We start from the raw sequence: 8237 nt of genomic DNA, 5'->3' as shown, positions 1-8237 counted from the left end.
CTAATTAAAAAAATCAGCATAAATCTGTCTTACCTAATTCGATTTATGTATGTAAGTCTCCAACAAGGTAATTTGAATTAAGCTACTTCGATTTACTTGAAAAAATCTCAGTCATGTATAAATTTGATCACCCTTATTCGATTTACCTATTGCATACATAAATTGAATTTGACTAATTCGATTTATGTCCATCTCAACGTCCCTTAGTAAATTTAATCAGCCTAATTTAAATTACTATTGAAAATTGTAATTCGAATTCCCCTAATTCAATTTACATAGAAATAGATTTTGGGAGATATACCTATATATAATATTTTTATTCATTTAGTTTATCTAGGTAGTTTATCNAAGAATTTCTAGCAATTTATCAAAATTTAAATTGTTTGATAAAAAATTCGTTGAGAATCAAGATAGTGTCTATTCTTAATAATTATTTTGGCCATTATTTTTATTAGAATAAATAGACAAAAATACATATTAAAAATTAATAGACAAAATGAAAGAAAAATTAAATTTATGAAAAACAAAAAACCTCAATAAAACAGATAAGCTGATCCTTGTTAAATTAGTGTTTAATAGTTTGTCAGTATATTATATAAGTTTGTACAAAATGTTAAGAGCAGTGACAGAAAAGTTAATCTCATTGCAAAGAAAATTTTTGTGGAGTAATGAGAATTGTAAGCATGGAATTCCCTTAGTAAAGTGAGATATCGTGCAAACTCCAAAAAAGTTAGGAGGGTTAGGAGTGGAGGATATAGTAATTCGAAATGTGACCCTTTTATTTAAGTGGTGGCGATTCTCAAAGGAAGATTGTCGATTATGAAAGAAGATTGTGTGTTCTTACAATAGGTTAAATCCTAGTGTTTTGCTTTCTCATCAGACTCTACCTATAAGAGGGGGTCCATGAAAGGATATATGTCAATTACAGGTTAAAGAGCACGAGGTGAGAGATAAAATGATCCGTAGACTTTTTTGGAGGTGGAGAATAATAGAAGTATCCAGTTCTAGGAGGACAATTGGTTATCAGGTGGTATGTTGAAAGACTCCTTTTCAAGGCTTTTTTCGGTCTCAAACCAAAACAGATCTGTTATAGGAGATTATGGGTTTTTGGGATGGATTGGAGTGGATTTGAAATTTTCAATGGAGGACGGAACTATTCTAATGAAAGTTGGAACTAGTTAACTAACTTCATGGGGTTCTATAGTCAGTCAAATTATCGACTGAGAGAGAGGACCATCTTGTACGAAAATTTGATAAATCAGACGTTTATTCCATTAACTCTTTTATGTGTTTTGCAGGCGGCAACTCTCCTAGGAGATATTACTAGTTACAATTTACTAGTTCTATTTGGAGGAGCTTAGTACCATCTCGGATTGAGTTATTTACTTGGTTTGTATTAGTTGGTAGGATTAATACTAAGAAGAGAGTATGAAAATCAGGCGTTATCGATCTGTATGATAATATATGTATGTTGTGTAAAAAGGATGTTGAAACTATTTACCACTTGTTTATTAGTTGTGAGATTACTTGACAAGTGTGGTGGGCATAACTAATTGCCCAAGACAGGTTGTGGACTATTTCAGGGTCAATTAAACATTTTGGGAGTTGGTCAGGGGTGCTTGCAAGAAAAGAAGAAAGAAAAAAGTGGTTGATGAGTTTTTTTTTATTATTTAAAATACATATATGGAAAGGAATAATAGATTATTTAAAAGTCAAGAGGCTGAAATAACGAATATTATTGAAAGCTCGTTTATAAGTTACACCTGAAAGAGCCTAACAGCGGAAACGATACAAATATCCAACACAAGAACAATATGGAAGCACTCACAACACAATATAGCAGCAACTATAACAAACAGATATAGCAAATAAAGCAATAACAAGAACACACCGAGATTTTAACGTGGAAAACCCCCTCAATGTGAGAGGTAAAAACTATGGGTCATCCAAACCAATGAAATAGCTCCACTATAATCAAATGAGGTACAATAGAGTCTCAAACGAAGCACAAAAATATGCATATAACCAGCCAAAACATCAAATCACCAAAGCTTACAAATGAGAAGCAAGAAGATGAAATATACCAAAAAATAGAGCTGCTGTCGAAGCCAATTTATTCCTCTACAGACCTCTAATTAAAATCTCCACCGTTCAGAATGAAGAACAAGATGTGAAAAATCTACAGTTCAACACGTCGATCCAACGGTGAAATAATAAGAAATTATTATTCAAAGATTTCTGCTCTATGTAAAAATGGAAAACCTAATTCCTCTCTTGTGAAGCCAATTTCTCCTACTGCAAACCTCCAATCTACATCTCCACCGACCAGAATGAAGAACAAGATTAGAGGAACATACAGTTCAAATTTCAAGCCGATCCAACAGTGACCAAATGAGAAACTATCATTTGAAATTTGCTGCTTTACAAAAAAACAGGAATTCTGTTTTTCCCTCTTCTCTCTCTTTTGGTGGCTACTCTCTTTCTCTCAAATTGACCCCAAAATCTGATTAGGGTTGTGGCACAATGAGTGCAAAGAGACACCCTCAAAATTTTGGGCTTGGGCCTCACAAAGGAGAGAAAAAACCCAACAAATCTCCCCCTTCTCGACTAGGTGGAGGCTCTCGCCATTCCGGCGATCAAACAACATGTTTCAAACTTTTCTCTTGACAATGGTTTTGTCATCATATCAGCACCATTGTCATCAGTGTGAACTTTCTCAAGTTCCAACAACTTAGAATCTAACATATCCCGTATCTAGTGATACCTAACATCAATATGTTTAGATCTTGCATGAAAAGTAGAATTCTTGGCAAGATGAATAGTACTTTGGCTATCACACAACAACACATAACGATCTTGCTGAAAACCAAGTCCTGCAAGAAACTTCTTCATCCACAACAACTCTTTACATGCTTCAGTTACTGCAATAAACTCTGCCTCTGTGGTAGAAAGTGCAACACACTTTTATAGCCTTGACTGCCATGAAGTAGCTCCCCCTGCAAACTTGACCAAATAACCTGAAGTAGACTTTCGAGAGTCAATATCTCCTGCCATGTCTGCATCAGTAAATCCAACTAGCAAAGGTTTCTCACCACCAAAACTCAAACTCAAGTTAGTTGTACCTTTGAGATATCTCATAATCCATTTAACAGCATTTCAATGTTCTTTACCTGGATTAGAGAGAAAACAACTCACAGTACCAACCGCATGAGCAATGTCTGGTCTAGTACATATCATAGCATACATCAAGCTTCCAACAGCTGAGGCATAAGGAATTTCATCTATTGCTTGTTTCTCCTCATCAGTGGTTGGACACTGCTTGGTGCTCAACTTAAAATGAGGAGCAAAAGAACTAGTAACATATTTGGCATCATTCATACCAAACCTTTGAAGCACCTTTTTTATGTACTTCTCTTGTGACAAATAAAGCTTCTTGGAATCTCTATAACGAGTAATAGTCATGCCCAAAATCTGTTTGGCAGGACCCAAGTCCTTCATAGCAAAGAACTTGCTCAACTGTTTCTTCAACTCATTAATCCTCAAAGCATTCTTGCCCATAATCAAAATATCATCCATATAAAGCAAAAGAATGATAAAATCATCATCAGAAAATTTTTGCACAAATACACAATGATCTGAAGTTGTCTTACGGTAACCATGCTCCCCCATAACAGATTCAAACTTCTTGTACCACTATCTTGGAGCTTGCTTCAACCCATAAAGACTCTTCTTAAGCTTGCACACAAAATCTTCCTTTCCTTTAATAACAAAGCCCTCTGGTTGCTCCATGTAGATCTCCTTGTCTAAATCACCATGAAAAAAAAGCTGTCTTCACATCCATTTGCTTAATCTCTAAATCAAGAGACGCTGTTAATCCAAGCACAGCACGAATGGATGACATCCTCACAACAGGAGAAAAGATCTCCTCATAATCAACACATTTTCTCTGGCTAAAACCTCTAACAACCAATCTAGCCTTATACCGAGGCTTAGAATTGTGTTCTTCATTCTTGATTCTGAATACCCATTTGTTCTTCAAAACTCACATACCCTTCGATAGCTTCACCAACTCATAGGTATCATTCTCAAGCAAGGACTTCATTTCTTCTTGTATAGCTTCAAGCTATTGAGCTTTGCTTTCATCTTCAACAACCTCTCCAAAGCATTCAGGTTCTCCCTCATCAGTCAACAAAACAAACTCATGTGGAGAATACCTTGACGAAGGCTTCCTCTCTCTTGTAGACCTTATGAGTGCATTTGCAGGAATTTCCAAAGTTGGTTGTTCATCTTGATCATCATCACCAACTTCATCAAGCATTGGATCAATTGTTCCATCTTCACCTGCACTTGTATCATGCTCATTATTTTGAGTTTCAACTCTACCATCCTTTACCACAGGCGTAGAAGGAGTAATATCCAAGTCAAAAAAATTATCACTAGGCTGAACCATTGGCTTCTCCGCATTATCAACATCCTTCAGTGTTTGGTCTTCAACAAAGACAACATCTCTACTCCGAATCAACTTCTTGCTAACAGGATCATAAAACCTGTAACCAAACTCATCCATGCCGTAGCCAATAAAAATACACTGCCTAGTCTTTATATCAAGCTTAGATCTCTCATATTTAGGAATATGAACAAAAGTTTTACATCCAAAGACTCTTAAATGATCATAAGAAACATCTTTACCTGACTATACCTTCTCTGGCACTTCAAATTGCAAGGGAACACATGGTGTCCGGTTCAAGACATGAACAACAATGCTCAAAGCTTCACCCCAAAAGGATTTTGCTAATGCAGATTGTGACAATAAGCACCTTACTCTTTCAACCAATGTTTTGTTCATCCTTTCAGCCAAGCCATTCAACTGAAGAGTCTTCGGAGGAGTCTTTTGATGTCTTATACCATGCTCTTTACAATAAGCATCAAATGGACCTGAGTTCTCACCACCACTGTCAGTACGAATGCATTTCAACTTCTTCCCAGTTTCTCTTTCAACAGAAGCTTGAAATTGCTTGAACACATTCAAAACTTGATCTTTGGTCTTCAAAGTGTAAACCCATAATTTCCTAGAATGATCATCAATAAAGGTTACAAAATAAATAGACCCTCCAAGTGTTCTTGTCTTCATCGGCCCACACACATCAGAATGCACCAAGTCAAGTATCTCCGGCTTTCTTGAAGATGGATGGCTCTTGAAAGAAACCCTGTTTTGTTTTCCAGCAAAGAAATGGTTGCACTTTTGCAAAGCAACCTTGCAACCAGATAAAAGATTCCTCTTGGATAACATATTCATGCCTTTCTCACTCATATGACATAATCTCTTATGTCATAAATCAGTTTCATCAACAAACTCAGTAGCATTAACGACATCTTTCACAATCTTTACTTGAGTTAAATAAAGAGTAGAGTGTCAAGTACCTCTAGCAACAACCATGGAACCCTTGGTGAACTTCCAGCTATCACGAGAAAATGAGCTATACAAGTCTTCATCACACAACTTACCAACAGAAAGTAAGTTCAACCGAATATCTGGAACATGCTTCACACGCTTCAAAGTCAACTTAGTACCGTTGGAGGTTTCTAAGCAAACTTGTCCAACACCGGCACATTTTGCAATACCTTGATGAGCTATTTTCACATCACCAAAATCACCAAGAGTATAAGATGTAAACAAATCCCTCCTAGATGTAACATGAATAGAAGTACCACTATCAATCACCCAACTAGTGCTATTATCAACAAGGTTAACAGATTCAAACTCCTCAACAAGAAGAAAATCATCATGAGTTACATTAACCTTGTCTTCATTGCTACCATCATCTTTATTTGTGCTCTTGCCTTTACTTGCCTTGACTTTCTCCTTCTTTAGCTGCCAACAAAATTTCTTCACATGTCCCTTTTGACCACAATGATGAAACTTAATATTCTTATACTTTCCTCGAGACTTGCTTCTGCTTTGATCTCTACCTTTAGGACCTCGACTTTTGTTTCTCCCCCTAGACTCAGAAAAAAGAACATCTGAATGTGTAGTCGATGTACCTTGTGACTTTCTTCTCATTTCTTCATTCAAAATACTGCTCTTGGCAAGATCCATAGAGATTACACCATCAGGAGCAGAATTAGACAATGACATTTTGAGAATTTTCCACGAGTCTGGTAAGGAGCCAAGAAGTAACAATCCTTGAACCTCTTCATCAAACTTGATACCCATGGAAGATAACTGATTCATAATTCCTTGTTGGGATTTTCAGTGGCCAAAGTAATTGAATGCCCCACTTGAGGTTGTTGATCCTTAGATTGCTGATATAATTGAGCTCGAAAAAGCTAGGCAATGGAAGGTAATTTATTTACATACATGTTATTGGTCATGAGACTCTTCATTTATGCAGCTACAATTGTTGCGTGCAATGTGATTGCAGAGATCATGGAACAACAAAATTATTTCTGTTTTAATCGTGGTTCTGTTCAAAATTACCGCACCTAGGGAGAACATTACATAAGGATTGGAACTCACTTTTCTTCTTTGTGTTCGTTCACCTCTCGATAATTCAACAAACACAATAATATATAGTGGCTAGCATTTTGGATTTTATTATTGGACTCCTGCTTCTAGTCCAATTAAAAAATTGTTGCCTTTCTTCCTCAAGGTACATTGATATGGCAGAAAGACTATGTCAGAAGCGTGCCCTCGAGGCATTTAGGTTGGATCCAGCTAAATGGGGAGGTAACTGCACAATAACTATATTGGTATACCCTTTTATTTGGCTTTGTTGATTGCACATTATTTCATCTTGTTGGTCATTGTCCTGTTGTTCTAATTGTTCTAAGCTTTCAGGTGGACATGATCTATTCTTTGTAATTACCTTTTTTTTTTCCTTTCTTCTTCTACCACTTGAGGCACACGAGTTTTTGTTCAGAATTCAGAAGTAGCATTTAGGTTGAATTCTCTTGTAGACTTTTTGCTGGTTAAATTTCAAAATGAATGCTCATGAGCTTTCTTGATATTCAGTAGATTCTTTTAAATTATTTAGGTGTCAATTTTTCTCATATGTTATTACTCATAAACTGCAGTGAACGTTCAGCCTCTATCTGGGTCTCCTTCAAATTTTCAAGTTTATACTGCATTGCTAAAACCTCATGACAGAATCATGGCACTTGATCTTCCTCATGGTGGACATCTTTCTCATGGATACCAGGTATTTTCAATTTCCATCATCCACCATTTCCTGTGATAATGAAATCTATCAAGTTCATGGGTTATTGGTAATTTCTTTTGGCAATTTCTTCAAGGATTAGATAGAAATCACTTTGTAGTTATTCATAAAAATTTAATGCTTTTATTACATATCTATTTATGTATAATTCTTATTAGTTGAGACTTTGTTAGGGTTAGCCTCTGTTGTGGACCACCAGAGAACAGGGCGGCAGCCACACCCACACCACTCTGGAACACTCGATTCTCTACTGGTTCTTCTGGAGACCCTTCTGTTTGACCGCAGGGAACTCTGGCTCCCACTTGCACTCATGATCCTAAACCCAAAAAGCTGCACAGTGAGGAAGAAGACGAAGAACCAGGAAAAGTGGGTAGAAGAAGAAGAGGAAGAAGTTAGGGCAGAAATCTTGGTTATAAAAGGGGACAATAAGCACCTAACTCTTTCAACCAATGTTCTGTTCATTCTTTCAGCCAAGCCATTCAACTGAGGAGTTTTCGGAGGAGTCTTTTGATGTCTTATACCATGCTCTTTACAATAAGCATCAAATGGACCTGAGTTCTCACCACCACTGTCAGTACGAATGCATTTCAACTTCTTCCCAGTTTCTCTTTCAACATAAGCTTGAAATTGCTTGAACACATTCAAAACTTGATCTTTGGTCTTCAAAGTGTAAACCCATAATTTCCTAGAATGATCATCAATAAAGGTTACAAAATAAATAGACCCTCCAAGTGTTCTTGTCTTCATCGGCTCACACACATCAGAATGCACCAAGTCAAGTATCTCCGGCTTCCTTGAAGATGGATGGCTCTTGAAAGAAACCCTGTTTTGTTTTCCAGCAAAGAAATGGTTGCACTTTTGCAAAGCAACCTTGCAACCAGATAAAAGATTCCTCTTGGATAACATATTCATGCCTTTCTCACTCATATGACATAATCTCTTATGCCATAAATCAGTTTCATCAACAAACTCAGCAGCATTAACGACATCTTTCACAATCTTTGCTTGAGTTAAATAAAG

The 8237-nt window shown here is 36.5% G+C and overlaps 1 long non-coding RNA gene across 1 annotated transcript; it reads left to right on the top strand.

Moving 5' to 3' along the window:
- LOC110271266 lies at nucleotides 6261–7193 on the top strand. Its single transcript, XR_002361915.1, has 2 exons — nucleotides 6261–6727; nucleotides 7075–7193. It is a non-coding gene; the product is annotated as an uncharacterized LOC110271266 (long non-coding RNA).

Source organism: Arachis ipaensis, chromosome B01 (assembly GCF_000816755.2).
Source record: "Arachis ipaensis cultivar K30076 chromosome B01, Araip1.1, whole genome shotgun sequence".
NCBI lineage: Eukaryota > Viridiplantae > Streptophyta > Magnoliopsida > Fabales > Fabaceae > Arachis > Arachis ipaensis.
The sequence above is the reverse complement of the archived record's forward strand: the minus strand, read 5'-3'. Positions and strand labels throughout refer to the sequence as shown.